The sequence below is a fragment of the Triticum aestivum genome, chromosome 5D (genome assembly GCF_018294505.1).
Source record: "Triticum aestivum cultivar Chinese Spring chromosome 5D, IWGSC CS RefSeq v2.1, whole genome shotgun sequence".
Classification (NCBI taxonomy): domain Eukaryota; kingdom Viridiplantae; phylum Streptophyta; class Magnoliopsida; order Poales; family Poaceae; genus Triticum; species Triticum aestivum.
Genome location: NC_057808.1, coordinates 92,037,181 through 92,055,808, shown reverse-complemented (window position 1 = coordinate 92,055,808; position 18,628 = coordinate 92,037,181).

Here is an 18,628-nt window from a genome sequence, read left to right as displayed (position 1 = left end):
TCAAGCTGCTCCAGCTCCTCAAATTACAAAACCCTCAGCTTCTCCGGCAAAGACCTCAGCACCTGTGCATCTCGCCTCGTGTCAAATGACCACGGAAAAATCTATTGCCTTAGGAGCCTATGCAAGTTCTTCAGCTCCTCCGCATTCCTCAACTGGCCCCACTCTGCTGAAGACTAAGGCCACTGCTGGACGAGGTTCTCGACTAAGTCCTCACAAGAAGCAGGTCGCCTTCCAAGTGTCGTCTGATGAAGACGAAGCTGATGATGAGGAACTTGCCGAAATCATCAGAGATAGGCAGCAAAGGGCCGATAGAGCCAAAGGCACAAATGTACCTCTGCTTTTGGATCCCAAGTTGATCCCCGACTTCATTGATCTCTGGCACAAGGACCCCAACACGCCTGTGCCTGACTTCAAGCTCACTCCTGGCCAAAGTCACATGCTGACCGCCTTCATAGGCGAAGAAAAATGGAAATATGAGAAGGCCATCCAGTTGAAGAAAGCGCAGTACAAAAAGGAGCGCTTGCTGAAGAAAAACGTTGTCAACATGACAACTGATGAACTTGTCGCTATCCAAACTGAGATCAAAGGACTCAGTGATGAATTCAACGTCTATCACACTGACTGGTTTGGAGCCAAGGTCAGATTTGTCAAGTTGGCTAAAGGATTCACCACTGTTGTAGCCCCAACGCAACATGAACCTCCTCAAGCTGAAGCATCTGCTCAGCCGACTGAAGAACATGCCAGCACAGCTGATTAAAATCAGGCTGCTGATGAAACTGCTAGTACCAGGGCCGCTGACTGCATTCCAGCCACTGATGAAACTGCCAGGGCAACCACTAGTGTTGCGCCTAAAGAAATAGTCAGGCCAGCTAATGCTTCTGAAAGTGCGTTATATCGACTAGAGGGGGGGTGAATAGGCGATTTTTATGAATTCTTCACTGAGGAATTTGTGGGTGAGGAAATTCCTTAGCGAAGAACTACTTGTAGTGGAATAAGTACTCAAAAGTATGCATAGCAGAACACAAGCATAGTCATCATGATGAAATGAAGACAAGCACAGAGTACAGAAAGCGTAAACACAGGATAACACAGGATGACGACAAACAGACTGAAGAAATTGAACTGAGGAAATTGAGAAAGTCTTCAGTCAAAGTCTTCAAACACAGATATGACTAGCACACAACACAGTAATGAGGAAATGAAAGAGTTGAGGAAATAGAACCAGTTGGCTTGGTGAAGACAATGATTTGGTAGACCAGTTCCAACTGCTGTCTCATTTGTACGTCTGGTTAGGGCGGCTAGGTATTTAGACCTGAGGACACACAGTCTTGGACACCCAGTCCAGGACACTTAGTCCTCACCGTATTCCCCTTGAGCTAAGGTCACATAGACCTTGCCCAATCACTCGTGGTAAGTCTTCAGGTGACTTCCAAACCTTCACAAACTCGGTCACTCGGCGATCCACAATTTCCTCTTGGATGCTCTAGACCATGACGCCTAACCATCTAGAAGAAGCACAGTCTTCAAAGGTAACAAGCGTCGGATCCACGCGGGATCAATCTCTTCAGTGATGCTCAATCACTTGGGGTTTGTAGGTGTTTGGGTTTGGGTTTTCCTCACTTGATGATTTTCGCTCAAAGTCCTCGGAGGATGGGATGCTCTCAATTGACAAGTGTCAGTTTCTCTCGGAGCAGCCAACCAGCTAGTGGTTGTAGGGGGCGGCTATTTATAGCCTAGGGAGCAGCCCGTCATGATAAGACATAAATGCCCTTCAATGATATGACCGTTAGGTGGATAGATATTTTGGGATAGCTGGCGCATAGCATAGCAACGGTCGGAAATTTGTGTATCAAATTCCTCAGGGCTATCATGTTCCTCATTGTGTAGGCAATCCGCACTGGCGAATTCCTAACTCCTCAGTCAGAACAAATTCCTCAGAGACCAGAAGAACTTTGTCTCTGTCACTGAAGAATCTGACTGAACTGTATGAGATTTCCAACGGCTTCACTCGAAGGGATTGGTAGGTGTAGGATTTTGAGTTGAGCATCACATGGAAATTTTTCCTTAGTATTTCCTCGACCCCCTTTAACAGTGCGGTGTTTCCTATGACTCAAGAAAGAGAAAATGAAACTACGAAAATAAAAGTCTTCACGCTTCATGTTCCTCAAATGAATACCAAGTCTTCAAGGTCACACCAATTTCTTCACTTTCAAAGTCTTCAGAAAGTCTTCAGAAATCCAATGTCTTCAGTCAAAGAACTTCATTTTTAGGGGTCGACTTTCTCTGTAAATATCAAACTCCTCATAGACTTATAGACCTGTGTACACTCATAAACACATTAGTCCCTTAACCTATAAGTCTTCAATACACCAAAATCACTAAGGGGCACTAGATGCACTTACAATCTCCCCCTTTTTGGTGATTGATGACAATATAGGTTAAGTTTTCAACGGGGAGAAACATATGAAGTGTAAATACTGATATTGAGGAATTTGATTACAAGATATAGAAGAACTCCCCCTGAAGGTGTGCATAGTGAGGAATTTGCTTTTGAAGCAATGCACACTTGAACAGTTGAATCATGGAGATCTCCCCCTATATCTTGTAATTCATACACGCATTTGACATAATATATGAAGAATTTGAATTGCATGATGAAATATGGTGACTGATGTAATTCAGCATGCGTGCAATAACATTAATGAGGAATAAGCATGCAGAAGAAACAGCAAAAGTATCAGGCCACCATAGAGTTTAAGTTTACAACTCGAGCCAACAAAGTCATCAGAAGAACGAGAGTTGTAACTTAGAAAAAAACGCCCATATAAGATAGACCCGCTTGAAGACTAACTCAAATTTCTCCCCCTTTGTCATCAAATGACCAAAAGGTTCGAAAATGAGGACTAACGCCCCTGAAGAATATCAAGTTGATAAAGGAGCGCCAGCGTTGTTGGGGTCGTTTGTTGAAGTAGGGCCTGCCGCAGTGTCGTCCAAGTCTTCATGTTCATCAGTGTCACGTGATGAAGAATAGGAGCTGGCCACCAAGGAAGGAACCTTGACCTTCTTGTACTCCTTCGGAGGAGGTGCAGCCCAGTCAAAATCTTCCTTGAGACCCATTTTCTTCAGATCTTCTTCACCATATATGTGCGACAGAACAGCCCAGGTGCGGTTGAGGGTTTCATGAAGGTAGTAATGGTTTTTCTTCACTGCATTGTGGGTAGCAGTCATGTTGTGAAGAATTTAACCAAACTGACGCTTGACCCATTTGTGATTGCGATCAACCTTCTGGTGAAGACTGAGGAGAAGCTCACGGTCAGTCATCACCCTGGGTGCTGTGCCTTGAGGATTTTGCTTGGGTGCGTTGGCGGCAGAGTCATGGGTGGCAGAGTCATCATTGGTGGAGTAGGATGCAGCCTTGCGAAATTGACCATCCAATGTACGAATGCGTTCATCAATTACAGCAGTAGCCTTGCCCTTTTCATCAGCTGAGGAAAATATCCGTTTGAGAACTTCAATCGGGGGCAAGTAGCTGCAATGATTCAGTGTATCAGCTTTGTAGTTGAGTGAAGACCTTGTTATGATGAATCTCATAATCCACGGAGCATAAGGCTTCAACTCAAATGGTGACATTGCGACATTGGCTAGAGTCCTCATGAAGAAATCATGGAAGTTGACGGGAATGCCATGAATGATATTGAAAAATAGATTCTTCATGATGCCAATGACTTCTTCTTCATTCGAGTCGTGGCCCTTGATAGGACTCAATGTCTTCGTCAGAATGCGATAGACAGTCCGAGGCACATACAACAATTCCTTCACAAGGAATTTTGTTCTTGGGGCCTGACCTGGCTTCAATGGCTTCATCATCACTTGCATATGGTGATCTGTAAGCTCAGGTTCATTGTAGACGCAACAAGCACCTTCAAGGGGAGGACTGAGAGGCAAAGCACGAAGCAATTCAGTAGCTGGTGCCTTGTAGTGAGTGTTTTTAGACATCCAGTCCAGTACCCATGAATTCACATCTTCAGAGTCTCCGGTGATGTGCAGAGTTGCATAACATTGAAGAATGAGCTCCTCATTCCAATCACATATATCAGTGCAGAAATTTAACAGTCCAGCATCATAAACAACACTGAGGACTGGCCCGAAGCATGGCAGAGATTCCATATCCACGTGAGGAATGTGCTCATGATCGAAGACTTTGTCTTTGTTGAACAGCACTGAGGAATAAAAATTTGCCTGGCTGGCGGTCCAGAAACGCCTCTTCCTAATGCGAGCAGAGTCATAGGGGTTGTAGTCTATGAAGAATACGTGCTCGCCGAAGAAACCATCAGCCTTGAATTTTTGCTTCCTTGGGAATGGATCCTTTGGCTTGGGCAGAGGAGTGTCAGTCAGTTGCATGATGACCTCAGGAATCACAATCTCAGGTTCTTCAGGCTGAGGAATTTCTGGTTCCTCTTCAGTGGCCGCCTGGTTCTTCAAATCTTCATTTTCATTTTCTTCAGCACTAGCGGCTGGAATGTCTTCATGAGCTTCATCAGATCCCATTTGAACTATAGTTGCTGGGGACTGAGGAATTTGTTGCAATGGTGTGAAGAGTGGAGAGTTGGGGTGCTGACTTTCCCAAAAGTCATCATTCATCACTGGTGTGGTATAGCCAATGTCCACATCTTCATCTTCCATTTCTTCAACGCCAGCCTCTTCAGCAGTAAACTAAGGCATAGGTGAGGACACTGTGGGGGTTGAAGGGATTTTGTCCACTTCAATTTCTTCATCCATCTGCTCTGACGAAGCAGCAGAAGGATTTTCTTCATCAGATCCGCTAGGGATCACATATTCTTCATCAAAAGGGATGATTTCCTTTGATGGCATGGAGGAAACTGGAACAGCATCAATTGGATTAGCAAATGAGCTTGTCAATTTCTTCATCTTCTTCGGTGTTGAAGAATCTGAAGGAGCTGATGCTTTCCTTTTCTTCACTGCTGCATGCTCTGCAGCCTTGGTCTTCTTCACATATGATGCAGATGGAAGGATTGGAGTTGTGGTAGGCGCAGGAGGAGCAGAGGAATGAGGTTGATTTTCTTCAGGCACAACTGATGCAGTTGCCCTGACTTCTTCATTTTCTTCAGGCGCACCACTAGTGGATGCCCTGGCAATTTCATCAGCGGTTGGAATGCAGTCATCAGCCCTGGAACCCACATTTTCTTCAGCAGCCTGATTGTCATCAGCGGTGCTGGCATGTTCTTCAGTTGGCTGAGCAGATGCTTCAGCCTGAGGAATTTCTTGTTGCGATGGGGCTGCAACATTTGAGGTGAACATCTTAGTCAGTTTAACAAACCTGACCTTGGCTCCTTTCCAATCAGCATAGTAAGCATTGAAATCATCGCTAAGGACTTTGATTTTAGACTGGATCTTCACAAGTTCATCAGTTGTCATAGAGATAACGTTGTTCTTCAGGAATTTTTCTTTCCTGTACTGCGCTTTCTTGAGCTATCTGGCCTTCTCAAATTTCCATTTTTCTTCTTGGATGAAGGCAGTCAGCATATGACTTTGACCAGGAGTCAGCTTGAAGTCAGGCATAGGAGTGTTTGGGTCCTTGTGCCAGAGGTCAATGTAGTCGAGGATCAACTTTGGATCCAAAAGCGGAGGCACATTTGTGCCCTTGGCTCTAGCGGCCCTGACTTGCCTATCTCTGATGATTTCAGCAAGTTCTTCATCATCAGCTTCGTCTTCTTCAGACGGCACTTGGAAGGCGACCTGCCTCTTGTGAGGACTTGAGCGGGAGCCTCGTCCAGCAGTGGTCTTTGTCTTCAGCAAAGAGGGTCCTGTTGAAGAATTAGGTGCAGCTGAGGAACTAGCTGAAGCTCCTGAGGCAATAGAGATGCATGTAGTCCTTTGGCACGTGGCGAGATGCATAGGTGCTGAGGATTTTGTCGGAGCAGCTGAGGACTTTGGAGGAGCAGGAGCGGCGTGAGGAATTGGCCTTGAGGGCTTAGCTGAGGAAATTGGCCGTGAGGGCATTGAAGAAGAGGCACTTGGCTTGTGCACAGGCTTCTTTGCCATGGATTTCTCCGGCCTTACAAAGGCCTCAGCAGCAGCAGCAGTGGAGTCTTCGTTGAATTTCCTCACTGCATCTTTTGCTTGCTTGGCCTGACGCTTGGCCCATTCTTCAGGAAAATTCTCACCGCGCTTGATGCTAGTGGGATCTGCTTCTTGGCCAGGTGCCAATGGTGGTCTTGAGCATGGAGGAGTAACAGCGAATTTCTTCATGTATTTTGGAGTCAGATACCTGTACTCCCTCCACTCTTCTGCCCATCTCCTCTCTATCCTCTGAATGCGCACCTTGCGCTGATTTTTATCTTCCTCAGGGGGTGTGCAGTACCCAGCATAAATGTCCTCAGGGATTTCAAAGGCGGTATTGATTTCAGGCCTCTTTCCTCCTTTCTGTGGCTTCTTTCCATCAACCATTTTCTTCAGTTGAGGAATTTGAACAATTGAACTCTCTGAAGAAGTATGCAACTTTTCTTCGAGGAATGCTGCAAATGAGTTAAGTTGATGAGAACCTAGTGATTCAGCAGCGGACATGAGTACCAGTGAACAGAGTATAGTTGCGAGGAATTTGGAGAGGTCATATGCGTTCTTAGAAGGTTTTTCAAAAAGAACAAGTTTGAGGAATTTGACCAGATGAGTCTTGAAGAATTTCACTAAGTGTTCTTTGTCTTAGGTTCCAGAGTTGTATAGATCGAAGATCCACACAATTGAGGAATCTTGAAGAAAAATGATGCTTAGAGAAACGAATCAAGAACAGATGAGATGTGAGGTGTGTAGTGTGTGAAAAGTTTGAAGAATAAACACCTTTGAAGATTTTGTGCAAATCATTTGAATCAAAGAGGGTAGTAAAAGTAACTTCTAATTACCCTGAATGAAGAACACGACGAACTGTGAGGTGGAGAAGTGAAGTTCGTCCGTGCAGATCTTCCACACCCTAACTCGGCGGAGGAAGACGGCTACGAAGGCGGCGGAGTGAAGATTTCCGCGGCCGGCGCGAGTACGGCGGCGACGAGGTCGAGGCAGTGAAGCTCTTCCTCACCGACGACGATGAAGTAGCGGCGGTGCTAGGGTTTGAGAAGCTCGAGCTCGAGAGAGGTAGAGCGGAGTAAAAGAAGTGAGGAAGGGGAGAGGGGGTATTTATAGCCACGGTGAAAAACTGCTCGCCCGAAGAAATTGGACGAGCGTGCCCCTGACCCTTCTCATTTGCTTGACATGTATCACCCACGTACTGAGAAGTGGAGATCGTGTTAGATCATGGGTGAATAGATAAGTATATCGTGGGATGCGGAACGGTTTGAGCGGCAAAGCTGAAAATTTGGATAAGATAAGTTAAAAGTTCCGTTCGCAAATTCTTCAGCTGACAAGGACACAGTGAAGATTTTGAACGAGTTTCAAATAGAACGCACATGAAGAATTTGTGAATAGATTGGGTTGAGTATAGCATAGAGGGGGAAGGGTCCGATCACATTCACTTAGCAGAAAAACCAACCCGAAGAATTAGCCATAAGTGAATGCTGTAGAGGACATATATATATATATATATATATATATATATATATATATATATAGCCAATGAAGAAAAATGACGGAAACAGTGAAGACAATGCAAAGTTGAAGAACATGAACAACTAAGGAATTTCAAAAACTGAAAAAAAACTCAAATTGAAGATTTTTAACTTTTGTGGTGGCGTGACCCACCGTATAAGAATGATGATTTCAGACACCGCGTACAATTGTCGTAGGGCTCTGAGAATCAAATTCTTCATTAATTTCTTCACACTTAGAGTGTTATTCTACATTGATTGAAGAAAAACGTTTCTTCATGTGTTGCACATCTAAGTCATCAATTTTTCATAAGTGTTAGGATGAGTGTCCTTTTCAAAGAACATTCGAAGATTCTAGGATATTTAGCTCACACCGCAACTTGCTAAATCTCTTCTCATCCAAGGGCTTTGTGAAGATATCGGCTAGCTGTTCTTCAGTCTTCACATGCTCAATAGAAATGTCGCCCTTCAACACATGATCACGAAGAAAATGATGACGAATCTGAATGTGCTTTGTCTTCGAGTGCTAAACTGGGTTGTGAGAAATCTTGATGGCACTCTCATTGTCACAAAAGAGTGGCACATTCTTCATGTTGACGCTGTAGTCCTTGAGAGTTTGCGTCATCCACAGCAATTGAGCACAGCAAGAACCAGTAGCAATGTACTCAGCTTCAGAAGTTGACAGTGATACGCAGTTCTGTTTCTTCGAGGACCAACAGACCAAAGATCGTCCGAGGAAATGACATGTACCAGATGTTGACTTGCGGTCCACATGATCACCAGCATAGTTAGAGTGACTATATCCAATGAGATCAAAAGCCGAGCCCTTGGGGTACCATAATCCAAGTGGTGGTGTGTGAGCTAGATATCGATGAATATGTTTCACAGCCTTATGGTGTGATTCCTTCGGTGTAGCTTGAAATCGGGCACACATGCAAACACTAAGCATAATATCTGGCCTAGATGCACATAAATACAATAAAGAGCCAATCATGGAGCGGTATACCTTTTGATCGAAGTCAATACCATTTTCATCAGTGCACAGATGGCCATTTGTGGGCATAGGAATTTTGACGCCTTTGCAGTCTTGCATGCCGAATTTCCTCAGTACATCCTTGAGGTATTTCTCCTGAGATATGAATATGCCATTGCGCTGTTGACGAATTTGAAGACCTAAGAAGAATTTCAACTCTCCCATCATAGACATTTGATATTCTTCACTCATCATATAGGCAAATTCATCACTATAACGTTGGTCAGTACAGCCAAAGATGATATCATCAACATATATTTGGCACACAAACAATTCACCATCATAAGATTTAGTGAAAAGAGTAGGGTCGAGTGAACCGGGTTTGAAGCCTTTCTTCATGAGGAATTCCTTCAAAGTATCATACCACGCCCGAGGGGCCTGCTTGAGGCCATAGAGGGCCTTATTGAGTCTGAAGACTTTGTCAGGATGCTTAGGATCTTCAAAACATGGGGGTTGAGCAACATATACTTCTTCCTCAAGCTTACCATTGAGGAATGCACTTTTCACATCCGTTTGATATAAAGTGATACATGATGGTTAGCATTAGCAAGTAATATGCGAATAGCTTCAAGTCTAGCAACAGGTGCAAAAGTTTCATCGAAATCAATTCCTTTAACCTGTGTGTAGCCTTGAGCTACAAGCCGTGCCTTATTCCTCACCACAAGGCAATTTTGATCTTGCTTGTTGTGGTAGATCCACTTTGTGCCAATGATATTGTGTTTGCGAGGATCTGGACGATTGACCAGTTCCCAGACATTGTTGAGCTTGAACTGATGTAATTCTTCTTGCATGGCCTGAATCCACTCAGGCTCCAGAAATGCTTCATCTACCTTAGTGGGCTCTATGATAGAGACAAAAGCATAGTGCCCATAAAAGTTAGATAAATGTGAAGCTTTTGAGCGTGTGAGAGGACCTGGTGCTTCAATGTCATCGATGATCTTTTCAACTTGCACTTCTTTTGCAACGCGAGGATGAGTAGGTTGTCGTTGAGGAATTTGATCAGCATTTTCTTCAGCACCATTTTCTTCAGCATTTTCTTCAGGTGCATTAACTCGACGTTCTTCACGTTCTGGAATGAATTCTTCAGCAGATTCTTCGGTAGGAATGACATCCTCAGTAGCCTTGAACTTGATAGTTTCCTCAGGAGCTGGTTCATCTATCACAGAGGGTAGGTGCTCTCTTTGCGAGCCATTAGTTTCATCGAACCGCACATCTACAGTTTCAACAACCTTGTGAAGAACATTGTTGAAGACTATGTAGGTGTGCGAGTCCTTTCCGTAACCAAGCATAAAACCTTCATGTGCTTTCGGTGCAAACTTAGCATTGTGATGAGGATCTCTAATCCAACATTTAGCACCGAAGACTTTGAAATAACTCACATTGGGTTTCTTGTCAGTGAGGAGTTCATAGGCAGTCTTCTTGAAGAATTTGTGAAGATATACCCTATTGATGATGTGGCACGCAGTATAAATTGCCTCAATCCAGAAGTGAGGAGGCGTCTTGTACTCATCAAGCATAGTGCGAGCCATCTCAACAAGAGTTCTGTTCTTGCGCTCCACGACGCCATTCTGCTGAGGAGTATAAGGAGCAGATAACTCATGAGTAATACCAAGTTCATCAAGATAGTCATCAAGACCAGAATTCTTGAACTCAGTTCCATTGTCACTTCTGATGTGCTTGATCTTCACACCAAAGTTGGTTGAAGCCCTCGAGGAAAATCGTTTGAAGACTTCCTGCACTTCATGTTTGTAAGTAACAATGTGTACCCATGTGTAACGAGAGTAATCATCAACAATAACAAGGCCATAGAGAGATGCATCATTTGTGACAGCTGAGTAATGATTAGGACCAAAGAGGTCCATGTGAAGCAATTCGAATGGTCGAGTAGTGGTCATGATAGTCTTCGCTGGATGCTTAGCCTTGGTCATCTTTCCAGCTTCACAAGCTCCACACAAGTGATCCTTGAGGAATTTGACATTCTCAATGCCAATGACATGCTTCTTCTTCGCAAGCGTGTGCAAATTCCTCATGCCTGCATGACCAAGTCGTCGATGCCATAGCCACCCTTCTGAAGCTTTTGCAAGTAGGCACACGGCTGGTTGCGGTCCTGTAGAGAAATCAACAATATACAAGTCTCCTCTCCTAAAGCCTTCGAAGACTTTGGAATTGTCAGCTTCCATAACCACAACACAACGATACTTGCCAAAGACAACAACCATATCAAGATCACAAAGCATTGAGACAGACATAAGGTTGTATCCTAAGGACTCGACAAGCATGACTTTGTCCATGTGTCGATCCTTTGTGATCGCAACCTTACCTAAACCCAATACCTGACTTTTGCCTTTGTCAGCGAAGATGATATGCTTCAGATGCGATGGTGATAAGGGTGCATCCATCAATAGATTCTTGTCACCAGTCATGTGATTAGTACATCCACTATCGAGGACCCACTCAGTGGCTTTGGGTTGATCATCCTGCAGATGAATTAGTGCAGCTTACGAACTTCATATACTTCATTAGTGAAGAATATGACATCACAATTCATCAGACCAATTTCATCAAGCAGTGCAACAGTTAAAACAGTATGAGGACGTGTGAAATGAAAGTTCATTTCTTCATGATTAGCCTGCGTCCTTTCAGGCACTTTTCAGGTCTCCAGCAAATTCTTCAGACGTTTAAGTACGTCTGGAGACCTGACCCTTAGTTCTTTTTCTTCACCACCCACATCTGAAGGGGTGTCAAAGAGTTCATCATTCTGCAAGCTCCATACGAGAAAGGTGGCATAGAAGCCAATCCATTCCGTTTCACATAAGAGGAGTTAGGGTAGCATATGAATAAGCAGAGAAATTCTTCGAGGACTTATGAACATAATGATTAGAAGAATAATGCTCATATTCATAGTCCTTGGCTCTTCCCTGCAAAACAGAGTTGTTAGCACGATGATGTTCATATGAGGACTTTGATCCTCTTGAGGAATATGATCCATGTGAGGAATTTGGTCCGTATGAGGACTTGGATCCATATGAAGAATTTGGTCCATATGAAGAATTTGATCTGGGGTTCCTATTCTTCACAGGTGGTGTCATGAGGACATTCACCTGAAGACTTTCAAGGCACCTTTTGGGAACCCAGATTTTCTTCATAGGAGAACCGTTGCTGCAGTTAGTGCCAACATATCTAGCAACTACTTCATCATTCTGATTTTTGAACAGTTTATAGTTGGAGTCAAATGACTCATCAGAAGAATGAGAAGATTCACATGTAGCCAGATAAATTAGATGGATCAACTGGAGGTCCCTTTGCAGCAACCCATGAGGTTTTGGGGTACTGCTCAGGCTTCCAATATGTACCATCAGCATTGAGTTTCCTCTCAAAGGCCATACCCTCTTTCCTAGGGTTCCTGTTGAGGATCTGCTTTTTAAGCACATCACAAAGAGTCTGATGCCCTTTGAGGCTTTTGTACATGCCTGTCATGTACAATTCCTTCAGCCCTGCATCGTTAGTGATACTAGCAATGTCCTCAGATGAGGAATTAGTGATAGTAGAGACAGTTGAAGAATTTGTAGCATTAGAAGCATTTGAACATTCAGGTGAAGAATTTGCAGATTCACGTTCAATGCATTTCAAACATGGAGGAACAAATTATTCCTGAGCAGCGCTGATTTGTTGAGCAAGTAATGAATCGCGCTCCTTCTGAAGATCTTCATAACTCACTCTTAGCTTTTCAAGATCTTTCTTTCTTTGAAGAAATTCATAAGAAAGCTTCTCATGATCGGATAAGAGAGTGTTATGTTGATCTTGAAGGGTGTCATACTTAGTATGAAGTCTCTGAAGACTTTCAGCCAAAGCTTTTGACTGATCCATTTCTTCACCCAACATATCATTGCTCTTATTTAGCATGTATTGAACTTTTTCCAAAGCTCTTTGTTGTTTAATGGCAAGGGAAGCAAGTTTGACATAGCTGGGTCCAAATTCATCACCAGATTCATCATCACTTGACTCGGATAGGTAGCATTCAGTTACCTCAGCACTTTTTGCCATAAGGCATGATGAAGAGGATGATGATTCTGGTTCGAATGTCATCGCTTTGAGAGATTCCTTGAAGTCCTCAAACCAAGGATCATGACGGGTTCGATGACCTTCATAGACCTCAGAGAGACGGTCCCAGATAAGCTTTGCATGATTCAGATGCATGATGTTCCTGAACTGATTTTGAGACAGACAGAAGCAGATGACGTCCTTCGCCATGAGGTTGAGAAGAGTGTACTTGCGAATGTCATCAGCTTCCGCCGTCTTGCACAGATCGGTAAGACCAATCTCAGTGACGGTCCACAGTTTGCTGTTCATCGCCATGAGGCACTTTTTCATCATGGCCTTCCACTTGGGATACTCGTGACCGTCAAAGATAGGGCATGTCACTTTCTTCATACCTGCGGTTGACATAACTAAAACTCCAGGCGGTTAAACCAAAATCACACAGAACAAGGGAGTACCTTGCTCTGATACCAATTGAAAGTGTGTTATATCGACTAGAGGGGGGGTGAATAGGCGATTTTTATGAATTCTTCACTGAGGAATTTGTGGGTGAGGAAATTCCTTAGCGAAGAACTACTTGCAGCGGAATAAGTACTCAAAAGTATGCATAGCAGAACACAAGCATAGTCATCATGATGAAATGAAGACAAGCACAGAGTACAGAAAGCGTAAACACAGGATAACACAGGATGAAGAAAAAAAGACTAAAGAAATTGAACTGAGGAAATTGAGAAAGTCTTCAGTCAAAGTCTTCAAACACAGATATGACTAGCACACAACACAGTAATGAGGAAATGAAAGAGTTGAGGAAATATAACCAGTTGGCTTGGTGAAGACAATGCTTTGGTAGACCAGTTCCAACTGTTGTCTCAGTTGTACGTCTGGTTAGGGTGGCTAGGTATTTAAACCTGAGGACACATAGTCCCGGACACCCAGTCCTAAACACGCAGTCCAGGACACTTAGTCCTCACCGTATTCCCCTTGAGCTAAGGTCACACAGACCTCGCCCAATCACTCATGGTAAGTCTTCAGGTGACTTCCAAACCTTCACAAACTCGGTCACTCGGCGATCCACAATTTCCTCTTGGATGCTCTAGACCATGACGCCTAACCGTCTGGAAGAAGCACAATCTTCAAAGGTAACAAGCGTCGGATCCACGCAGGATCAATATCTTCAGTGATGCTCAATCACTGGGGGTTTGTAGGTGTTTGGGTTTGGGTTTTCCTCACTTGATGATTTTCGCTCAAAGTCCTCGGAGGATGGGATGCTCTCAATTGACAAGTGTCAGTTTCTCTCGGAGCAGCCAACCAGCTAGTGGTTGTAGGGGGCGGCTATTTATAGCCTAGGGAGCAGCCCGTCATGATAAGACATAAATGCCCTTCAATGATATGACCGTTAGGTGGGTAGATATTTTGGGACAGCTGGCGCATAGCACAGCAACGGTCGGAAATTTGAGTATCAAATTCCTCAGGGCTATCATGTTCCTCACTGTGTAGGCAATCCGCACTGGCGAATTCCTAACTCCTCAGCCAGAACAAATTCCTCAGAGACCAGAAGAACTTTGTCTCTGTCACTGAAGAATATGACTGAACTGTATGAGATTTCCAATGGCTTCACTTGAAGGGATTGGTAGGTGTAGGATTTTGAGTTGAGCATCACATGGAAAATTTTCCTTAGTATTTCCTCGACCCCCTTTAATAGTATGGTGTTTCCTATGACTCAAGAAAGAGAAAATGAAACTACGAAAACAAAAGTCTTCACGCTTCATGTTCCTCAAATGAATACCAAGTCTTCAAGGTCACACCAATTTCTTCACTTTCAAAGTCTTCAGAAAGTCTTCAGAAATCCAAAGTCTTCAGTCGAAGAACTTCATTTTTAGGGGTCGACTTTCTCTGTAAATATCAAACTCCTCATAGACTTATAAACCTGTGTACACTCATAAACACATTAGTCCCTTAACCTATAAGTCTTCAATACACCAAAATCACTAAGGGGCACTAGATGCACTTATAGCTTCAACCGCTATGCCTGAAGAAACTGATCATGCCAGGGCAACTGCATCAGTTGTGCCTAAAGAAAGTGAACCAATTTCCTCTACTCCTCCTGCACCTACACCAAGTCCAATTCTCCCTTCTACATCAGAAGTTATGAAGACCAAGGCTGTGGAGCGTGCAGCAGTGAAGAAAAGGAAAGCATCAGCTTCATCAGAATCTTCAGCTCTGAAGAAGATGAAGAAATTGACAAGCTCTATAGAGAATCCAATTGATGTTGTTCCGGTCTCAAGTATGCCATCAAAGGAACTCGTTCCTTTTGATGAAGACTATGTGATCCCAAGCGGATCTGATGAAGATGTTCCTTCTGCTGCTTCGTCAGAGCAGTTGGATGAAGAAATTGAAGTGGATACAATCCCTTCAACTCCAGTTGTCTCATCGCCCGTGCCTCAGTTCATAGCTGAAGAGGCGGGCGTTGTAGAATCAAGTGAAGAAGATGAGGATGTGGACATTGGGAGCACAACACCAGTGATGAATGATGACTTTTGGGAAAGTAAGCACCCCAATTCTCCCTTGTTCACTCCTCTGCAATAAATTCCCCAGTCCCCAGTGCATACTGAAGTTCAAATCGGCTCTGAAGAACCTCGCACCACTCCATCCATCCATGAAGAAATTCCAGCCACTAGTGCTGATGAACAAGCTGGTGAAGAATTGAAGAACCAGCCTGCAGCTGAAGAAGAAACTGAAATTCCTCAGCCCGTGGTTCCTGAGATTGCGATTCCTGAGGTTGTGATGCAATTAACTGACACTCCTCAGCCCAAGCCAAAGGATCCTTTCTCCAAGAAGCAAAACTTCAAGGCTGATGACTTCTTTCATGAGCATGTGTTCTTCACAGAGTACATCCCATATGACTCTGCTCGTGTTAGAAGGAAGCGTTTTTGGACTACTAGCCAAGCCAACTTCTATTCTTCACTGCTTTTTAACAAGGATAAAGTCTTCGACCATGAGCATATTCCTCACGTGGACATGGAATCACTTCCTTGCTTCGCGCTAGTCCTCAACGTTCTTCACGATGCTGGATTGCTCAACTTCTGCACTAACATATGTGATTGGAACGAAGAACTTATTCTTCAATTTTATGCAGCACTGCACATCACTGGAAATGCTGCAGATGTGAACTCTTGGGTGTTGGACTGGATGACCGATAATACTCACTTAAAAGCACCGGCCTCTGAATTTCTTCATGCCCTGTCTATCAGTCCTCTCCTTGAAGGTGCGCAGCTCATGTATCATGAACCCGAACTTTCTGACCATTACATGCAAGTTCTGATGAAGCCGCTGAAGCCTGGTCAAGCCCCGAGAACCAAGTTTCTTGTGAAGGAATTGTTGTATGTGCCACGGACTGTCTATCACATTCCGACGAAGACATTGAGTCCAATCAAAGGCCACGAATCTAATGAAGAAGAGGTCGTTGGCATCATGAAGAATATGCTTTTCAACATCATTCATGGCGTTCCCGTCAACTACCATGATTTCTTCATGAGGACTCTAGCGAATGTTGCATTATCTCCATTCGAGTTGAAGCCTTACGCTCCCTGGATTATGAGATTCCTCAGATCAAGGTCTTCACTCAACTACAAGGCTGACACACTCAATCATTGTAGCTACCTGCCCCCAATTGAAGTCTTCAAATGACCAGTTTCCTCATCTGATGAGAAGGGCAAAGGCGCTAGCATTGATGAAGGCATTCGTCCATTGGATGGACAGTTTCGCAAAGCCACATCCTACTCCACCAATGATGACTCTGCCAGTCATGACTCTGCCGCCAATGCCTCAAAGCAAAATCCTCAAGCCACAGCTCCAAGGGTGTTGACTTGACTGATCGTGAGCTTCTCCTCAGTCTTCACCAAAAGGTCGATCGCAACCACAAATGGGTCAAGCGTCAGTTTGGTTCAATTATTCACAACATGACTGCTACACACAATGTAGTGAAGAAAAACCATTACTACCTCCATGAAGTCTTCGGTCGCACCTGGGCTGTTCTGTCTCATCTGTATGGTGAAGAAGATCTGAAGCAAATGGGTCTCAAGCAGGACTTTGACTGGTCTCAGCCTCCAGCGGATAAATTCAAGAAAGTCAAAGTTCCCTCCTTGGTGGCCAGCTCATATTCTTCATTGCGCGACACGGATGAGCATGAAGATTTGGACGACACTGCGGCAGGCCCAACTTCAACAACTGACGCCAACAACGCTGGCGCTCCTTCATCAACATGATATTCTTCAGGGGCGTTAGTCCTCATTTTTCGATCCTTTTGGTCATTCGATGACAAAGGGGGGAATTGAGTTAGTCTTCAAGCGGGTCTATATATGGGCTTTTTTTTTTGCTAAGTTACAACTCTCGTTCTTTTGAAGACTTTATTGGATCGAGTTGTAAACTTAAAACCGATGGTGGTCTGATACTTTTGATGTGTTCTTCTGCATGCTTATTCCTCATATATGTTAATGCACGCATGCTGAATTACATCAGTCACCATATTTCATCATGCATTTCAAATTCTTCATATCATATGTTAAATGCGTGTATGAAGTACAAGATATAGGGGGAGATCTCCATGATACTACTCTACAAAATGTGCATTACTTCAAAAGCAAATTCTTCACTATGCACATCTTCAGGGGGAGTTCTTCTATATATTGCAATCAAATTCCTCAATATTAGTATTTACACTTCATATGTTTTATCCCCGTTGAAAACTTAACCTATATTGTCATCAATCACCAAAAAGGGGGAGATTGTAAGTGCATCTAGGGGCCCTTAGTGATTTTGGTGTATTGAAGACCTATAGGTTAAGGGACTGATGCGTTTGTGAGTGTACACATGTCTATAAGTCTATGAGGAGTTTGATATTTACAGAGAAAGTCGACCCCTAAAAATGAATGTCTTCGACTGAAGACTTTGGATTTTTGAAGACTTTGCAAGTGAAGAAATTGGTGTCACCATGAAGACTTGGTATTCATACGAGGAATATGAAGCGTGAAGACTTTTGTTTTCGTAGTTTCATTTTCTCTCTCTTGAGTCATAGGAAACACCGTACTGTTAAAGGGGGTCGAGGAAATACTAAGGAAAAATTTCCAAGTGATGTTCATCTCAAAATCCTACACCTACCAATCCCTTCGAGTGACGCCATTGGAAATCTCATATAGTTCAGTCAATTTCTTCAGTGAGAGAGACGAAGATCTTCTGGTCTCTGAGGAATTTGTTCTGACTGAGGAGTTAGGAATTCGCCAGTGCGGATTGCCTACTAGTGAGGAACATGATAGCCCTGAGGAATTTGATAGTCAAATATCTGACCGTTGCTCTGCTATGCGCCAGCTGTTCCAAAATATCTTATCCACCTAACGGTCATATCATTGAAGGGCATTTCTGTCTTATAATGTCAGGCTGCTCCCTAGGCTATAAATAGCCGCCCCTACAACCGCTAGCTGGTTGGCTGCTCCGAGAGAAACTGCCACTTGTCATTTGAGAGCATCCCATCCTCCGAGGACTTTGAGCGAAAATCATCAAGTGAGGAAAATCAAAACCCAAACCCAAACACCTACAAACCCAAAATGATTGAGCATCACTGAAGAGATTGATCCTGCGTGGATCCGACACTTGTTACCTTTGAAGACTGTGCATCTTCCAGACGGTTAGGCGTCATGGTCTAGAGCATCCAAGAGGAAATTGTGGATCGCCGAGTGACCGAGTTTGTGAAGGTTTGGAAGTCACCTGAAGACTTACCACGAGTGATTGGGCGAGGTCTGTGTGACCTTAGCTCAAGGAGAATACGGTGAGGACTATGTGTCCAGGACTGTGTGTCCTCATGTTTAAATACATAGCCGCTCCAACCAGACGTACAACTGTCACAGCAGTCGGAACTGGTCTACCAAATCATTGTCTTCACCAAGCCTACTGGTTCCATTTCATCAAC